Here is a 20,390-nt window from a genome sequence, read left to right on the forward strand (position 1 = left end):
TTGGTACATTAGGATTAGCACTTGTGTTTTTCCTTTTGTAAACCATGTTTATTATTGATCAAATAAGCACTAGCTTTAAAACCTTGACTAAGTTGCCACCCTATTTTTAGGGAAAAGTAACAATAAAATAACTCCTAGATTTAGGGAAGGACATAAGATAATATGACACACAAAGGAATAAATCACAAAATCCATAGAACTACAACTCTTTCTTGATAGATAAGACACTTGAAAGGGTTGTATATATTAGTGTACACATATGGCATTTGGATTTCCTTTTCTTTTTAAATTCTCAAGGTTTTCTACTAAAATAACTCCATCATAACCACAAAAAATACTAAAACAATCTAACAAACACATACACAACACAACCAAAGAAATTGTAGTCCTTCTTACACATGTATTGAACAACTCCCCCCAAGAGTTGCAATTTTGTAGGTGTTTTTCAAGTACTAAACAACAAAGATCAATACCAAGATAATAGTAGTTACAAATCTAGGGACTAGCTACTTCCTATTAATAATTATGTATGCATATTATTGGATCCAACCTCAACAAAACTAAGATTTTCTTTCTACTCTTTAGGCTCTACAAAACCAAGGTGAGTATACCTAGGGGATGATTCAAATAAATGTTTTCGTAAGAGGATCTATTAGTTTCATTCTGATTCTCATTTTATGCCTCTAACATATATATAGTTTATCCATTCATTGATATTTTCAGATGATACACATTGCTTATAAAAAATTTGGTCACAATTCTCCTTAGGTTTACAAATATTTCTTGAAATAGTAGTTATCCAAAACTCAGATATCATATGTAAAAAAGTGTTGACCCTCTTTGAGACTCTTGAAATAGTAAAATAAATTTGATATTGATTTTAGAATTGGTGCTCATTCATGATCTCTCTATCTATAGACTGGATTAAGTATATTAGTGCCTAATCCATTGGGATTCAGAGTCTACTCCAATTTATGGACCTAATTGATTGCATTACAACCAATACTATTAGCAATTCTTACTACAATTCATTCTTATAGATATCCTTCCTATAAACTTAGCAACCCTATCAAATTTACTAAAGTGTTTACTTAATTCATTAAATCAATAACATTAATGAATCAACATACAACCTGAATGAATTGCATTCAATTGGATAAGATTTTCTCAAACAACATCAGAATAACTAGGTAATAACAAATGGAGAAATTTTTTAGCAAGAATAGATATAGGGACAATTCAATTTTGTAATAATCTTCCTTGAACATTGTATACAATTGCAATAAAACTCAAAATGACTCTAGAACAAGACATAATAATCATGTAACATCAATGTATTCTTAGAAAATTTGCAGAGAAAATACATCATAAAGTTTGCAACCATAATTGGACTGACTAATATTCAATGTAAACTAAAATTGTGTTAGAAATTAGGCTGCTCTCTAGCCCTAAAATCTCACTTATATAATGGACATGCAATAAGCTTGAGGCATAGAGAAATAACAGTTGTCAACTAAACAAAAGATATTTACATGTAGTTGTCACAAAAAGAAAAAAAATTATGTAACAAAAAGGTAACACATTAAATTATTCTTTTAGTAGGCCCCATTTTTGTTACATCTTCACATGCTATTGATTTTGAGTAGCTACTATTCTAAATCTTCAGTATACGTGGCTATTAGTCTTGAGAGTGATGTGTCTTGTTCTATTACCTGGAAACTTGCCTCAACTTGGGGGTTCTCATTGTCTTCATTATGGACTATTAAAGTAATAGTTACTTCTGCATCTTCTTCTACCCCATCATCTTCTGCCATCCATTCTACAAACATAAATTTCTCTTTCCACTCGTTGAAAGTAGTGTCATCAGGCCAATCAAAGTTTAGAATTTCCCTTTGCACTTTTATTACAAAATTTCCAACTACTTCTATTTCAACAAGGTCCTTTCTTATAGCTTTTTAGGACCCAATCAACCAAACTAACCAATGAAATACTCCCTTTATGATCCAGCATAACTGACAACTGCCGTAGAGGAAACATTATTACTATCCTCTGAAAACATGAGTCCATGACATCATTATGTGCCACATGGCACATTGGTGCTTCCCTACTTTACTTAACTATCTTGCATTTTCTTATAGTGGGTAAGCACTCTCCATCAATTTTATTGGGTTCAATGGTTAATCAAAAAGGCTACTATAGTTAAGACTTTTTAGTAGAATATTCAAAATAACTATGATTAACGGCAAGGTTAATAAAGGTTTGTCATGAAAATTAATAAAATAAGCCTTACACAATAAAACTATTAGGATAAGCTTTTTGCGCCTAAATTCTATTTGAAATATTATTTTTCAAAAATTTCAAGGGCCAAGACAAAAAAAAAAAAAAAAAAAGCTTCAAGGTTTTTTTAACGTAATTTTACCCAAGGTCCTTTTCTAATTTCAGGATTTTAAAACACACATTTAGAGTTTTTTCACTACTAAATGTAACAAAACAAGGATGGTGAAAAACTAGGCCAACAGTTTCCACTTCCAATTATGTTGTTCACAAGGAAATTTTGATTCCCACTATTGCTTTTGATCTTTGTTCACTTATTGGTTGTTCTCCCTATTCTTCTTTTTGTAATTCATTTTGCAAATTAGTATTAGTTTCATAAAATAATTCCTTCTCAAAATTTTGATTTTTAGTCCTTTTATTACTCTCTCTATTATAATCATAATCAAGTATCCTATCTTGAATTCTAAACTTTTCATGAACTCTCACATTAGCATTCTAGACAATAGTCTTCAATATTTGATTAAAACATCTATATACTTTAATCTTTAATAAATATCCAAGAAACATATTTTCATCACTTCTAGAATAAAAAATACCCAATATCATTATCCCTTCTAATATAAAACTTACTTAGAAAGATTCTAAATTAGTATTTCATTGTAGGTGTATGTCCAAACCAAAGTTCTTAATGTATTTTAATAGTGCCTTATCTAATCTGCAATTTGTTCATTGTGTATACTATGATGTTCACTACTTCTCTCCAAAACATATGTGATAAATTATTCTTAAGCATCATTTCTTTAGTTACTAATATGTTTCTTCTTTCTACTATCTCATTCTGTTGTAGTGTCTTAAGATTTGAAAGTCATCTCCTTATACCATTATCCTCCTCTAGGTGATCATAAACACTTAATCCTTAGACCAAATTTATTCTCAACACTACTCTTAAATATCTTGAATTTCTAAAAATCTCATGAAATCCCTATAAGGAAGGCTACATCCTAGATCATCATAGTAAAATCATCAATAAGAACCATCAAGTACTTTACACCATGAAATTCTCTTGTTCTTGTAGGACCACTCAAATCTATGTGCACAATCTCTAAATTTTCTATAGTAGTAAAAATTTTGCTTGTAAATAAACTTTTATTTTTCTTTTCCATCACACATTATTTACAAATCATGTTAGAAGATTTCACAATCTTAGGAAAATCTCTAAATACATTTGTTGTACTGATCTTCACAATGCTTTCAAATTTAATGTGACAAACTATGGTATGTCATAACCAACTATCATCCACTTTATCAATCAAATATGTTATCTTAGTGTTAGCCCCAACTAATAATGTAATTAAGAAGTTTATTATTGTATGTAAATGAGACATAAATTGTTATGTTATCATTAATGCCAAGCCTTAATTGGTTAGACATTATGTGAATTAAGTAGAATGTCATATCATCTTACTAATGAAGAGGATTCAATTGACAAAGAGGATTTGAAGGAGTATAAAGATGATAGAGTTGATAAGTATTTTTACTCAATGGACACTTTATTGAATTAGAACCCAATAGAATAATATTGGTTTGATTGTTTTGCAATCATGTGATGTTGTGTTGAAGTTCATATACTCATCAAGATACACTAGTTATACCAACTAAATAGTTTATAAGGTGAAAGAAGGAACACAATATTTCCTAAGAAACTAAAGCATTAATCGAGTGTCTCGGAAAGTAAATATGGATTTTAGTATTCATTGAGTGATTCTAGTGTTAACCAAGCACAATGTTACCCAATTCAAGTTGTAATATTTACTAAGTATGATCCAGAAGAACAAGTTAAGAAAGATGAGACCTAAGGCCTACTTGTGATGAAAATAAAGAATGTTTGAGAACTTAAAGGTTAAATTCAAATTTTTTTACAAGATCTAAAGATCAAAATTAATAATGAAGATTTGATGAACAAGATTCAAGAAAGATAAGAATGAGCACAAAGTTCACTAAAGTTCTATTTTCCAAGTGTCTAGCTTCATTGAAATTAGGAAATTTGAAATCTACAAATGTGTTTAAGTAGAAAAGTCTAAAATGATTTGGAAGGTTGAGGTTAATAATTTAAGGTGATGATTGAGATTGCTTTTGGTTGTTGATTGAATAAACTAATTAAGTGTGAATTATAGAGAAGAACAAGGTGAACTAAGCAGAGCAAAGGAAGGAAAATCAAGCGGAGGAAATGATGTTGAGATTATGTGTATTACACACATTATATAATATTGTTATATTATATTATTTAATTTATTATGTAATATTACACCTAGATGGACATGCAACATGTAATGATTCCCATGGGATCTATTTGATGAGTTGTATTTTAAAATTGTGATAATATTTCATGTAATTATTTAATATTAGGGAAAAGAATTAAATTTTCAATGCTACATGTGAAGTCGATGGGTAAGGTAGCACAAGGTTTATGCAATACCACTTGGTGATTTTGCAGGGCTTGCTACTATATAAGTAGCCACAAGGGTAGTTCTAGAGATAGGATAAAAGGTAAGAAAGGAAAAAGTCAAGTGGGACAAGGCTTGAGAGGTTAGCCAAGGGAGTATTTGTGAAGTTTAGAAGCATGGCATGGGATGTGTGGATTCATGCTTGTTCACATGGATTGCTTGGTTGTGGCTATGGATTTAAAGGATTCCATAGTTTTATTGCAATGGTATTTTTTGCTAAATAATACATGGTAATGGATTCTTTTGAAGGCTACATTTTTCCCTCAATGAGGATTTCCTAGGATATATCTTGTGTCACAATTGTTGTGGGAATGTTATCTATTCTCTTACATGTAGATTTCAATTACATATTTATTTTCAATCTATTATGGGTTATGTGTAAATAATTATATTTTATGTAATACCACTTGGTGGTAGTTTTGTGGGACTTTTGACTATATAAGCAACCATAAGGGTAGTTGTAGAGACAAGATAGAAGGCAAAAAGGAAAGAGTCGAGTGGGATAAGGCTTTATAGGTTAGCCAAGGGAGCATTTGTGATGTTGGAAGCATTGCATGGGATGTGTGGATTCATGCTTATTCACATGGATTTCTTGGTTGTGGCTATGGCTTTGAAGTCCTCCATGGTTATATTGCAATGGTATTTTTTGTTGAATAATACATGTTGATGGATTTTTTTGGAGGCTAGGTTTCTCCCTTAATAAGGGTTTCCTAGGGTTTATCTTGTGTCGGATTTTTGTGGGTATGTTTCCTATTCTCTTGCATGTGGATTTCAGTTGCATATTTATTTCATATCTATTATGGGTTATGTGTAAACAATTATATTTTTTCTTGTAAGTTTCCTTACAAGTGGTATTAGAGCTATGGTTTTATTATTGTAACCCTAGATTGAATCCATGGGAATGCATGAAAGGATAAAATAAAAGGAAAGATATATGAGTTATTTATTATAGATCTATGGTTATGGATTTGCTGATATGATGGGATATTGGTAGATTTTGGACATGTGAAATTGTTGGAAAAAAGAGGTTTTTTGATGTTTCATTTAAATGAGGGTTTTAGAGGGGAGCTTGCAAAAATGACCTCCTACATAAAAACAAAAATCATGATTGGATTAGAGTTTACGTTTCCATAAATTTGATATATAATATGTCCTAGTTTGACCATGTTTAGTGGAAATGAAAGATTTTTTAAGTTTCAGCCCATGACAAACATCAAATTTAATTGCATTAGAATTTTTTGTCACAAAAAAAAGGTGCAATGAAAATGGTAAAAAGACTATCTTAGTAAAACTATCATAACTTTCTCTTAGGATATTAAATTTTAGACTTCTTATAGGCATTGGAAAGATAATTCAGAGTACTACATCTTGGTGTAGTTTTGTTTTTTTGATATTAATATTTTATCAAGTTTTAAGAGCCTAAAAGTCAAATGTTATTTATTTTGAGCACAGATTAGGACATAACTTGGGAATACAGAGCTAGATTTTGGACTTCAAGTAGTCAAAGGAAATCTCTTGGAGAGCTCTACACATTGGTTTAGATTTGGTGCAGGTTTGGCATAGTTTATTTAGTGATATATTAATATGAATAGTTTATGGTATATATTGACTATGGTAGCATTGTGAGTTTATGACATTGTATGTTTGGAGATTTAAGATTTAATGTCATTGTATACTCAATTTATATTTCAGATTGCTCCCATACTGATATGGTTATTAGTGTTTGGTTTGGATATGTATGATGACTAGTTAGGTCTACAAGTTGTGCAATGTTGTAAGTAGTCTATACTTAAAGGTCATATTTATGGCTTGGATATGGGTTGTCTTTGCCTATTGATCTTTCATTATTGATGCATATTTAGATTTTTCTTTGATTTGGGTTGTCTTTGCTCTAAGTGACATGATTTTCTAATTTTTCTTCATGTAGAAGGGATGAGATGTTGTTACCAAGTAGATTCATGGTGGAAAATTGTAGGTGACTATTTTATGCTGATAGGTTGGACATATTGAGAATCAGATGCTCAGTTCATGGATGTGATCATGGTGCCATGGATTTTTGGCATGACATAATTGGATGTATAGGTACATCCTTGATTTTTTTTGGATTGAATTCCTAATTTGGTTATGGTGGTATATCTTCTTGGTTGAGGATGATGGTTATTTGGTTTCTTTTGAGAAGCTCATGATGTGCAGTTTGAGTTCTTTGATAAATTTGAAGCCTTGATTGATTCTCATAGTTAAAGGACGGTTTTTTGTCATGATGTAATGGATAACTTGGATATATGATTTAGTGGAAGCTTGTGATAGTGATGAGATGGTAGTGTAGGATTAGTTCTTGGTTTGGTTTGTATCTTCTTTGTTTGGAGATCTTGGTTTCACTTGGTACTAACACTTTGGTTGTGTGAGTATAGACCTATGGGATCTTCATGTAGGAGATGAGTTTCATGATTCCTTGGTACCATGGTTGAGTGGGATTTTTTTGGAATTGAAGTATTCATTCAATGTTTGCAAATATTGGAGATTTGTCTTAGATCCTATTGATACAAAAGCATCTTTAACATTTGCACGGTACACTTGGTTATCTTCATGGTGTATGAAGATGGTTACATCTTGAGGACTCATGGGGTTCTTAGTTATCTTCATGGTGTGTGGAGATGGTTGCATCTTGAGGACTAATGGGGTCCTTGGTAAAGATGTGGTTTATGCTTTCATTTGACATGTTATCCTTGGTGTTAGGATGGTTTCATTTTTATGTCATGATATACTCTTGATATGCATTTATAGTTGTGACATGTTATGGTATGTTCATATGGATCATGTTATCTCTTTGGTTGAGATGGTTAGATCATGTTTTCATGTTTATGTTCATGAGGCCATGGTTGGAACTTTGATAATGATCTTGGTTTAGTTTCTTGGTATTGAGTGCATTGATCATTTGTTAGATACCTTATGATATTTCTATGTTGCATTTGGAGTTGGCATAGATTGATTGGTTATAGGTGGTAATGGATACTTAGAGATGGTGGTGATGCTAATTTCTCTTGGATTAGAGAAATATTTGTTGGGATAGTTGTTTGGTTTCAGCAACAGAGTCTAAGGGGCATTTACCTAATATGGACTTGAGAGGAGATTGTTCTTATATCACTCTTGGTTAGACACTTGGATATCTTGATGAGAATTCTCATTCCCCACTCTTGCTCTACTTAGTGATTTTCTACTTGAGAGGTATAACCAATTGTTTCTCTTGGGTGCATTATGTTTATGCTTGTCTTTCATGGCTATGGATCTCAAGCTATGGTACATGATTTAGTTTTAGAGTGTTCATTTGAGAGATGGTTATCATTGGTTATCTCCATTTGCATATTTTGTTATGTTGGTTGAGTTTTGGAGATGCTTTTATAGTGGACATATTCATTGGATTAGGAATGGTTTATGAGTTTGATCTTCTTGTGAGGGGCTTACATTCATGATTAGTTATATGGTATGGTTTGGGTGTTGTTTCAGCTTTTTGGTTGGGGTTTTATGAAGGAGATAATACTTGCATAGTCTACATCTAGAGGTGTGTGTAGAAGGACATGATACATGTTATGATTTGCATAGTTTGTCTTTGGTCTTGGTTATTTTCCTAGATGTTCATTTTTTCTTATATTAGATTTGAGATTGGTTAGAGATTGTGATCACTGGTTTGCGGTAATGTATGTCATGTGAGAGATGACAAGGTTATTCATTTATTTATTTCCTCTATTGGTTAAGGAGATCTTGGGAGACTATTGGAGATTTTTTATGAGAGTTGTTTCTATAGGTTATTGGTTTATGTGTTGTTGATGTTATTAAGACTAAATGGATTTACTTGTTATAGATTTTGTGAGTGGATTGGTTATATATTTTATATTATCATTTGCAATGGGAGATTCTTGGTTTATATGTGGCAACTATTTTTCTTGAGGCTTATGATTGTAGGTTACAGATTGGATATGTTGATGATGTGAGATTCACTTGGTATACCTTTTGAGGTATGGATAGTTGGATGGGTTTGGCACTTGTTGTTGGTTCTATTTCAGCTATGGATATTTTGGCAACTATGAATACATGTGATTATATTTGGATAAAGTTTTTACAATTGGCATTTTAGTTGGTACACCATTTTATGATCTTCTAATGTGACACATTGGGTGGCTTTCTCTTTTGATGGCTTCTATGTATGTTTAGAGTCATAATAGGATACTTTGATTTTTTTGTGGGTACCAAGATGGATCACTTCATGTACTTTGATCTATCATGGTGGATGTGCTATTAGGTATTGTTCCCTTGTTCATTTATGTGGCTACAAATTGACTCTATGCAATGTATACAACAAGTGGGAGATTGTTGAGATTATGTGTGTTACACACATTGTGTAATATTGTTATATTGTACTATGTAATTTTGTACCTAGATGGGTGTGCAACCTATAAAGATTCTCATGGGATATACTTGATGAGTTTTATTGTAACAGTGTGATAAGACTTCATGTAATTATTTAATATTGGAGAAAAGAATTAAAATTTCAATATTAAATGTGGTGTCAATGGATTAGGTAGCACATGGTTTATATAATACCACTTGATGGTTTTGTGGGACTTGCTACTATATAAGCAACCACAAGGGTAGTTCTAGAGATAAGACAGAAGGAAAAAAGGAAAGAGTCAAGCAAGACAAGGCTTCATAGGTTAGCCAAGGGAGTGTTTGTGAAAGTTGGAAGCATGGCAAGGGATGTGTGGCTTGATACTTTTTCACATGGATTGCTTGGTTGTGGCTATGTCTTTTAAGACTTCCATGGTTGTATTACAATGGTATTTTTTGCTAAATAATACATCATGATGGATGTTTTTCAGAGGATGGGTTTTTCCCTCAATGAGGGTTTCTCAGGGTATATCTTGTGTCTAATTTTTATGGGTATGTTTTCTATTCTCTTGCATGTGGATTTAAGTTGCATATTTATTTCAAATTTATTATGGGTTATGTGGAAATAGTTACATTATTTCTTGCAAGTTTCCTTACAAGTGCAAGGTGAAAGAGAAAGAGTGTGAATCATCTAGATAGAGATCAAAAGTAAGAAGACTAAGAAGAGAAAAGATATGATAAAGAAAAGGTATTGTTGAACCTAAATATATTATTTGATTGTTACTTTCTTACCATTGTAGTAGAAAATATCTTAACCAAGTGATCCTAAAAATTATATAAAATCCTATGTCGTACATCAATTAGTGATATTTGTAAGTCCTTTAGAGAAGGACACTCTGAAGAAATTCAAGTAGTAATAAGGTCTAGATGATCTTTTGTTAAAATTATCTAACTAGGTTACACTAAAAATGCATATATAAACCTTTTACAAGATTGGCTCCTAGTAGAGGTCACTTGAGAAGAGTGAATTATTTGAGTTGCTTGTTCTAGGTGGTCTTTCCCTTTATAGAGTTTCCAAGTTAAAATAATGTGCTCATTTGTGTGATTTCATATGTGTTGCAAAGTTTATTTCTTGCTTTACATTTTGTTGCAACTTGATATAAGACAAATAGTTTTTATGGTACTTGGTATAGTCATAAATAGTGAGTTAATAGTTTGAAGTAAAATGTTTATAAGTGTGAATTGATATGTTGAATATGATTTCTAAGTGAGTGTTGTGAAAGTTTATGAAGTTTAATTTGATACTGAATTATTTGTAACAAATGTGGGAAAATCGGTATAATAGATTCATAACCCTCATTTTAGTTATCTAACAATTGGTATCAGAGCTAAGTGCTTCAAGAAATGATGTTTAAAGGAAATTAAGCTAAAAATTTGAAGATTTGATACAAGAGAGAGGCACCTAGGCTGTACAAGGAAAACTTCTCCTCATGAGAAAATTAAATGAAGTTATAATTATCTTGAGTTGGAGAGAATGCTCTAAACTAGCCATAAAATACATATGTTGCTCCTACTAGTCCTATGACTATGGATGAAATGAATCAAAGAAGGGAGTACAACAATCTAATGATTAAAATTACATCTTCTCTAAATGACATGGGATTTGATGATATCAAGAACTGGAGAAATTCTAAAGAGATTTTGGACATATTAATACTTGTAAATGGTGGAGATGAGGATGTATTGAGAGCTAAATCAAAAATTTTGATATGAAAATATGGTGCCACAAGAATGAAGGGAGGTGAGAATGTTTCATAGTATTTGAACTAAATTAAGGAAGTTATAATGCAATGAGGTTGTTGGAGGTGTTATCAATGAGACTAAAATTGTAAGGTTCTGTTGGGACTAAAAATTGCATGGTCAATTTTGAGAACCATTGAAAAAATCAAGCCCTTAAATGCTTTTAAATGAGATTGTACCCGATTGTTAGTCTGAGGCCTAAGAGGTGTTTAATGTTTCTAACACCTTTCATTTAGTGCATCTATGTGTTCTATGAAGTTAAATTGACATTTTGAACCATTCTGCGAAGTCCCATTTTGAGCTAGTGTCAAAATTTGCAATTCTGCCCAAGTGTCAAAATTTGCAATTCTGCCCAAGTGTCAAATAGCGATCAGAGGCCCAGTTTGCATCTTAATATCTCTTACCCAGGACTGTGTCATGACTAGTCACTTTGGAGATGATTAGTATGCATATCAAAGAACCTGTGTTTCAATTTTCAAGTCATTTCAAATTCGTTTGACTAAGTTTCACACCCCCCAAAGTTGGTCATTTCCTGTTTTGTGCATTTGACTAGTTGTTCACAATTCCGGGAAGCCCTGTTCGACCAAACATATCTTTGACCCAGTTGACCCAAATGAAAATTTTCTTTTTACATTGTGTTCCAGGCATCAGATAATTTCTATGCTTCAATTTTTAAGTCTTGATGAATCCTTTTGCATTTTTGTCAGGTCGATTCCATTCGCAAAAAATGCTTTCTATCAGCATGCCCAGTTTACAAAATTCTGAGTAGCCCACTTTGAACGTCCGCCATTTGCGTCCTATGAGTCATCATGAGCCTAAATCATAGATCCATAATATCCTCATAACAAAGAATGAATGTCCCATTTTTCATCTTCCTATGTGCCCGTTTACCCAATTTTTTGAGCCGTTTCTAAACCCAGTTTAGTGTTTACTGACTTGTTTATCTGCAGGTGATTCTTAGCAGGCAACTTTGAAAACAAATAACTTTTGACTCCAAATTCGTCATGAAACGAGATTTGACAAGGGGAAAGAATACGGGACAAAGAGTCAATGTGCTAGCTGTCAGAGCCTGATTAGGTGTTTTGGTCAATTTTTCAAGGACAGTCAACGGACCTCCTGGCGCAAATTTGACAGTCTACAAGAAAATGATAAAGTGAGTTTTATTTGATTAGTCAAGGGTCAAATTTGGTTCTGATCAGTTCAAGGTGTGCAGTTGATCGTTCTACCATTTCAGTTGTTCAAAAATGATTTTTTTTTTTAGTCGGACCCACTTTGGGATCCGACTGAATGCTCCAGGTTGAAGGGTTGATTCAAGATCATTAGGGTGTTGGTATTTGATAAAAGATGACCTATTCTTAATATGTGATTATTTTAGAAATCCAAGCTTCAGATTATTCAAAGAATAGGATGTATATGTTCATATGTCCTTATATAAAGAAAAGGGGACTTGTTACCAGTCAAAGGTAAAGACAAGCAACAGTCCGCACATTTTAAGATGATATCATTTAAGTGGAATGCCAACGCAAGATTTAAGAGCAACTATGAGGCATATGATGGCATATGATAAATAAAAACTATAATGGCATGTTTAGTGGAATGTTTGAGGGAGCTCAATGCATTTAAAAAAAGGGGCACAGAATGAAAAGCAAAGCCCATGCTTTCTTAAAAGATATGCATTATTAGAAGACACCAGCCCAAAGAGGACAAACTCAAGGGCAGTTGCAGGCATCAAAAAAAGAAACTCATGCAAAATAGCAAGGAAACCGCAGGTTCAAAGTTTTGTTAAAAGAGAGCCATCTTGGAAGCCCGCATGAAGACCATTTAGTAAAAAAAAGGAGGAACAAGTTTGCCACGCCATACACAAAATGATTCTATGCGGTAGAGGGACATACAGAAGAGCCTCATCAGAACAAAATACATGACACATTTTAAATAGGAGGTACCAAAAACGTTCCCAAGACACAGCATGAAAAAGTAACAATATTGGGGAACGAGGTCCAGAGATAAACTTTGGATAGAATGACTGGATGAATACAAGCTGTGGCTAATTCCCAAGGCATTGGAGAAGCATTTTCCACAGGATCCCGAAACCACCGGCCACCCCGACCCATTTCACGCTGAGAAAATATAGTTACAGGGGCAGCATTTGAAAAGCCACAGCATTAAAAGGAAATCCGCAAGTCAAAGACAAAACAGTTATGAAGCTATTGAAAAGAAAGGTGAAGATGACTTTAGCAATAAATCCGTGTACAAATCAAGCATAGGCACTCTGCAGTAACAATGCAGTTCAAAGAATATGGGTGTGCTTTCACAGATAGGGAATGGGCTTCATTTTTTCCTTTATCCCACATTAGCTATGTGGTAAACTTCTTAATTGTTTAAATGAAATACGTTGAGAAGGCTTGGTGTATCAAATGACGTGCCCTTTCAAGAGGACAAGTGTCTGCGTGGTGGGCCCGTCATGGATGCCGTGGTAATGCGAAGTGGATGCCAATTGGAGCATTAATTTTGAAGACAAACACAATTAAAATGGATGATGTTAGCAAACATGGAGAGGCTGAAAAAGTGTAAAATTCGGCTAGTCGCTATGTCGCTAGCCGGAAAATCTCAAAAAATCTGGCTAGCGACATAGCGAGGTCGCCGAAAAACCTCAACTCCGGCAAGATTCAAAGTGTTATGTGGGTCCCGCTTGGAGGAGCGTCAGTGAATCAACATACGACACGTGGCAGCAAGTTCCAAGGCAGATGATGATGTGGCAGGGAAATGTCAGGAGCGCACCAGATTGCGCCATGTGGCCAATCCAGTGGCTCTCGTTAAATCGCTAAGCAGAAGATGCATGAGGTTTAATATAGCGAGGTAGTGATGATGATGTGGCATGAGTGATTGGGAAATGACTGTATGTTGAAGGAGCAAATCAAAAAATGCCACGTGGCACTTGGTCAATAGACATTTGACCCCGAATTCAGAGGATAAGGGAAAATTTCAAAGAAATTAAAAAATAATATTTTAATTATTTTCTAGTGGGTGTGCACGTTCAGAAAATTTTTTAAATTCAAGAGGTCATTTTCACAAAGTCTGAACATTAGAGATTTTAAAATTTTGAATTTTTTAAAATCTTGAGTTGCAGACCTAAGCTTTTTATAGCCGGAGGGGACATTTTTCAAATGGCAATTTCAGGCGCTTCCGTTAACCAAAATATGAAGTGTTATATATCGTCGGAATCGAGAGAAGACAAACTTTCCGATTCTAAAGTCAGTTTTTGCACAGGTATCAGTTAGTTTGAGCTACACGAGGTTTTCTATTAGGTACCTAAAGTGCAACCATATTCATACCAGGAAGTTCAGATTTGTTTTCTATCAAGATAATGACCTGAATATCAGTAGAAGGCAATGGAAATGTAGTTAGGGTCGAATTTGTTCTGATTTACTCAGTAAAAACTCATTTTCACTGGCTTTTTCATGGGGCAATCAGATATTTTGGCAAGTAAAGGGTTTTCATCATTAGACAAGGATATTTTGCAAGTTTTTTACAGATTAATGATGAAACAAAATCAGATCAAAAGGGATGATGGAAGGAAGAAGTTTTCAGTTGCTAGAAGATTGATTTTCAAGTGGACACTTGTCAAGTAAAGATTTAGATCCGGGAATTCATTTCTTGCTATATCTTTCTTTCTTTCTTTACTTTGTAAGGGTTCCAATTTTTGGCACTGAGAAACCATTCTTCAACATTTCTTCTTGTATTGAACAAAATTTTAAGTTTTGCAGATAGTTCTTTTCTGTTGGGTGATCTATGAGTTATTTTCTGTACATTTCATGTATTTGATTTCAAGGAAAACAAATAAAGTGCAGCAAAAGTTTGAAGTTCAGTTTGAATCTTGTCTCCTGATTATGGCTCTGTTATTTCTTCTAATTTGTGATCAAAGAGCATGAATTAGGTTGCATTACATTTTGAAATGTATGTGGTTAAAATGTCTTTCTTATGGAACAAAGAACCATGTAATTGCTTGATATTTGTCACAGGGTTTGTAGATTTCATGATAGGATTTTCTAAGTATGAGATTCATTCTGTAGCAGATGTCTATTCACAAGGTGAAAGATAGATCAGGGATCTTAATGTAGAGATACGTTTGAGGTTTCCAGGAGATGTATGGTTATGATTCATTTAATTGCCCAATAGATAAGGCATTGGTCAGAGAGAGGATCATTAAGTTCTATTTTTCATACTTGGGTCTTGCTGTTATCAACATATTAAATCAATTTTCCCTTTTATGTTGAAAGCTACTCAATGTTAACCCACACTTAGCTTGCCAGTTTCATGAGTTATGTTCTTAGCTATTTCACGCTTATGATTCTTGGTTGAGTATAGAAGAAATAAGTGTTTTATCTGCTTCATATTAGATTTAGTGTATGCTTTGACAACTAGTACCATATAAAGAATCTACAGGTCTACCCACCTAGGTTTTGCAGAGCCTGAAGTAGAAGAAGGATCATGCCTTATAGTTGGCCTGGTGTCTGAATGGATGTGTTGATAATGGGAGTTAGCTGCCCCTAGATGCATCTTGTTCTCATTAGGGTAATTGGAAATGGGTAACATTTTCAAACACCAACAAAATGGCGAATCTGCTAGGGAGATAAGATGGCAATCCATTTTGTTGAAAGAACATGAGCCTCTGATGTGAAACAGATTGGATATATCATATCAATAGCAAGATGTGTTCCTTTTCCTTGCTGAAATTTCATGTCCCCCAGTTAAGCTTTATTCATTATCAGCAGTATGTTGAAACTAGATGAAAATTGTGTTCTATGACTGTCATAGGTCTATCTTCAATCAATCCAGTTTTCAAATACTGTTGAGAAAGTTTCAGAGTCAAGAATTCTTTTATAAATTGTAAATTCTTTTCAAGATAATAATGATCTGCAAGTTTTTCCTACATTGAAAGTCTGGTTCAGATTTGTCAAAAGACAAATTATGTTTTATTTCTCACAAAGCGTGAGTGGCGACGCTCAAATCTCTGTACCAGTTTGTTCCTAGTTGATTTCATTGCAAAATTTTGAAGGACTTTTAGTTGTATGGGCAGATCTAAAGCTTTTGGTAGTTTCTTGAAAAGGAGTTTCAAATTCTTGATAAGTTTTTAAGTGCTGGTTGCAATCTGCTGTTATAAATAATTGAAATATAAAAATAGATCACAGCAGTGGTTATTTCATTCCTCTTGCAAAGAGGTGGTGACTCTACAAATTTTGATCAGTGGTGTAAAGGATTTTTAGTCTTGCACCTATGCCAAATCAGCAGATCCAAGTTCAGTATCAGCACTGGAGGTATTTTGATTTTCATGCTTCTTTTCATGGAAGTCAAGTGTTTAAAAAAGTTGCCTCTATTCAGTGATTTTCAGCACTAGAAAGAAGAGGTAGAAATTTTGTTTTATAATGGAGTCAGATCTCAGATCTGAGATTAGGTTGCCAAATTCTGAGAGTCTAGAAACTGTGAATGATAATATTGCTATGTTGAACACAAGGGTTTACAAAAGGATTATCAATATTATAAGAACTGAAGTAGGTAGTACTCAAGGTCTAAGTGTCGAACAATGTTATTTAAGGCTTAAGTCAGTAATCAGTAAGATGCCTTTTCATTGTAGACCTGAGGAATCTTCAATGCCTAGTGTTTTCCTTGATGTTCTTGTACCCGATTTAGTCAATTGGCCAGCACCTATAAGATTACAAAAGTTTTTACAAATTGAAAGATTCATTCAAGAGATGGAAGATGATGATTATAAATTTCATGAAATATCTCCTAATGATAATGAATGTGCTGAAAGCCAAGGTAGCAATGAATATAATGAATCCGTACAACAAGATAATCTGTCTTCTGAGTGTGAAGAGGTGGATTCAAATGTTAATGAATCAGGTAACAACAATCAGCATGAAAAAGATGGATATAAAAGAGAAGATAAATTTTGTTACAATACATATGAAGTTGAAGAAAGTTGTAACAATAGTAGGTCTAATGATTGCCATGATAAGAAAGAATGTTGTAATAATTCTAATTTTCCAAATTGCTACACTAAGGATCATGTTGTTGTAAATTCTTCATGTTATCCAGATGAATATAATCACAGCCAGGAGAAGATTTGTGAGGCAATCTTCTTGAGTTCTGATGAAATCTCTATTTTGTTGGCTCGTGAGTTTGAAAAGCACGTAAGTATCTCTAAGGATCTTCATATTTTCTCTCATAATACTTTTTCATTCAGTCAAATCAATTCCCCAAAGTTTGATGTGGAAAATGAGGTAGAATCCGAACAATCTTTGTTAGACTTTGGAGGTGTAGGTGATAGTTCCTCAAATGTCTTTGCACATGATGATTTGTTGGATGTAGAGAATGTTAATGAAGGGAAGGTTAATGCTGTTTCGGGTTCTTTTCATGTTGATCTTGCTGAACATTGTTTTGATTTTTCATACGATGAGGAGGAAAACAGTGAAGGTTGTCAATCAGATTATAGATTTTCTTCATGTGCTAATAAGTCTTGTAAAGATGAGTTCAAGGTGTATTCCGACATTCAGTTTGATGAAGAAAATGATAGTGATCAGCATAGTCTAGATCAACACTTTCAGAATGAATTTTCATATATGGTGACTAATCAATGTTTTGAGTGTGAAGAGGTTTCAGCAAAGGATAAATCTGATTCAAAGAGTAACATGGTTGCAAGTAGGCAACGATTAGATTTCACATACTCTTCATTTATGGAAGCACAAGGTGAGTTACCATCTGATTCATGTAACTCGTTGAATGAAGTTGAATATGAGCACTTTGTTTTTCCAGTTGAAAGAATCCATGATTGAATCAGTAGTGATCAGTTTCAGTTTGATTTCGGTTGTTATGGTCATGCTGATCCATTTTTTCATAGTGGGCAAGATGAAGAAAGTATGTTTGATTTTTATATGCACTATGAAGATGACGATAGTTTTGTTTTGCCTATTGAGCTAATTGCAAATGTTGATACGTTGGGTGAAACAAATGATAATGAGAATTTCAGTTTACCTCAGGGAGATGTGAATGAGAATCAGGTGTTTGATAGAGGTAAAAAGTTCTGAAACTTTTTGGTGGCCTGCAGCCATCGTATGTACATAGTCTTGGTAGTTGTAGTTGTTTCCTTGCTTTCAATAAGCTGTTCGAGGGAAGTTCTGAAGTTTTTGGGAATGGTCTGCTTCCTCCAGAGATCTAAATCCTTGTCAGCATGCATCCCCAGACAGAGCCACTTTTGGGACTAAAAATTGCATGGTCAATTTTGAGAACCATTGAAAAAATCAAGCCCTTGAATGCTTTTAAATGAGATTGTACCCGGTTGTTAGTCTGAGGCCTAAGAGGTGTTTAATATTTCTAACACCTTTCATTTAGTGCATCTATGTGTTCTATGAAGTTAAAATGAAATTTTGAACCATTCTGCTAAGTCCCATTTTGAGCTAGTGTCAAAATTTGCAATTCTGCCCAAGTGTCAAAATTTGCAATTCTGCCCAAGTGTCAAATAGCGATCAGAGGCCCAGTTTGCATCTTAATATCTCTTACCCAGGACTAATTTATGACTAGTCACTTTGGGGATGATTATTATGCATATCAAAGAACCTGTGTTTCAATTTTCAAGTCATTTCAAATTCGTTTGACCAAGTTTCACACCCCCCAAAGTTGGTCATTTCCTGTTTTGTGCATTTGACTAGTTGTTCACAATTCTAGGAAGCCCTGTTCGACCAATCATATCTTTGACCCAGTTGACCCAAATGAAAATTTTCTTTTTACATTGTGTTCTAGGCATCAGAGAATTTCTATGCTTCAATTTTTAAGTCTTGACGAATCCTTTTGCATTTTTTTCAGGTCGATTCCATTCGCAAAAAATGCTTTCTATCAGCATGCCCAGTTTACAAAATTCTAAGTAGCCCACTTTGAACGTCTGCCATTTGCGTCCTGTGATTCATCATGAGCCTAAATCATAGATCCATAATATCCTCATAACAAAGAATGAATGTCCCATTTTTCGTCTTCCTATGTGCCCGTTTACCCAATTTTTCAAGCCGTTTCTAAACCCAGTTTAGTGTTTTCTGACTTGTTTATCTGCAGGTGATTCTTAGCAGGCAACTTTGAAAACAAATATCTTTTGACTCCAAATTCTTCATGAAACGAGATTTGACAAGGGGAAAGAATGTGGGACAAAGAGTCAGTGTGCTAGCTGTCAGAGCCCGATTAGGTGTTTTGGTCAATTTTTCAAGGACAGTCAACGGACCTCCTGGCGCAAATTTGACAGTCTGCAAGAAAATGATAAAGTGAGTTTTATTTGATTAGTCAATGGTCAAATTTGGTTCTGATCAGTTCAAGGTGTGCAGTTGATCGTTCCAGCATTTCAGTTGTTCAAAAATGATTTTTTTTTTTAGTCGGACCCACTTTGGGATCCGACTGAATTCTCCAGGTTGAAGGGTTGATTCAAGATCATTAGGGTGTTGGTATTTGATAAAAGATGACCTATTCTTAATATGTGATTATTTTAGAAATCCAAGCTTCAGATTATTCAAAGAATAGGATGTATATGTTCGTATGTCCTTATATAAAGAAAAGGGGACTTGTTACCAGTCAAAGGTAAAGACAAGCAACAGTCCGCACATTATAAGATGATATCATTTAAGTGGAATTCCAATGCAAGATTTAAGAGCAACTATGAGGCATATGATGGCATATGATAAATAAAAACAATAATGGCATGTTTAGTGGAATGTTTGATGGGGCTCAATGCATTTTAAAAAAAGGGGCACAGAATGAAAAGCAAAGCCCATGCTTTCTTAAAAGATATGCATTATTAGAAGACACTAGCCCAAAGAGGACAAACTCAAGGGCAGTTGCAGGCATCAAACAAAGAAACTCATGCAAAATAGCAAGGAAACCACAGGTTCAAAGTTTTGTTAAAAGAGAGCCGTCTTGGAAGCCCGCATGAAGACCATTTAGTAAAAAAAAGGAGGAACAAGTTTGCCACGCCATACACAAAAGGATTCTATGCGGTAGAGGGACATACAGAAGAGCCTCATCAGAACAAAATACATGACACATTTTAAATAGGAGGTACCAAAAACGTTCCCAGGATACGGCATGAAAAAGTAACAATATTGGGGAACGAGGTCCAGAGATAAACTTTGGATAGAATGACTGGATGAATACAAGTTGTGGCTAATTCCCAAGGCATGGGAGAAGCATTCTCCACAGGATCCCGAAACCATCGGCCACCCCGACCCATTTCATGCTGAGAAAATATAGTTACAGGGGCAGCATTTGAAAAGCCACAGCATTAAAAGGAAATCCGCAAGTCAAAGACAAAACAGTTATGAAGCTATTGAAAAGAAAGGTGAAGATGACTTTAGCAATAAAACCGTGTACAAATCAAGCATAGGCACTCTGCAG

The sequence above is a fragment of the Cupressus sempervirens genome, chromosome 7, assembly GCF_028749045.1.
Source record: "Cupressus sempervirens isolate cs-2001-9-10 chromosome 7, ASM2874904v1, whole genome shotgun sequence".
Taxonomy (NCBI): domain Eukaryota; kingdom Viridiplantae; phylum Streptophyta; class Pinopsida; order Cupressales; family Cupressaceae; genus Cupressus; species Cupressus sempervirens.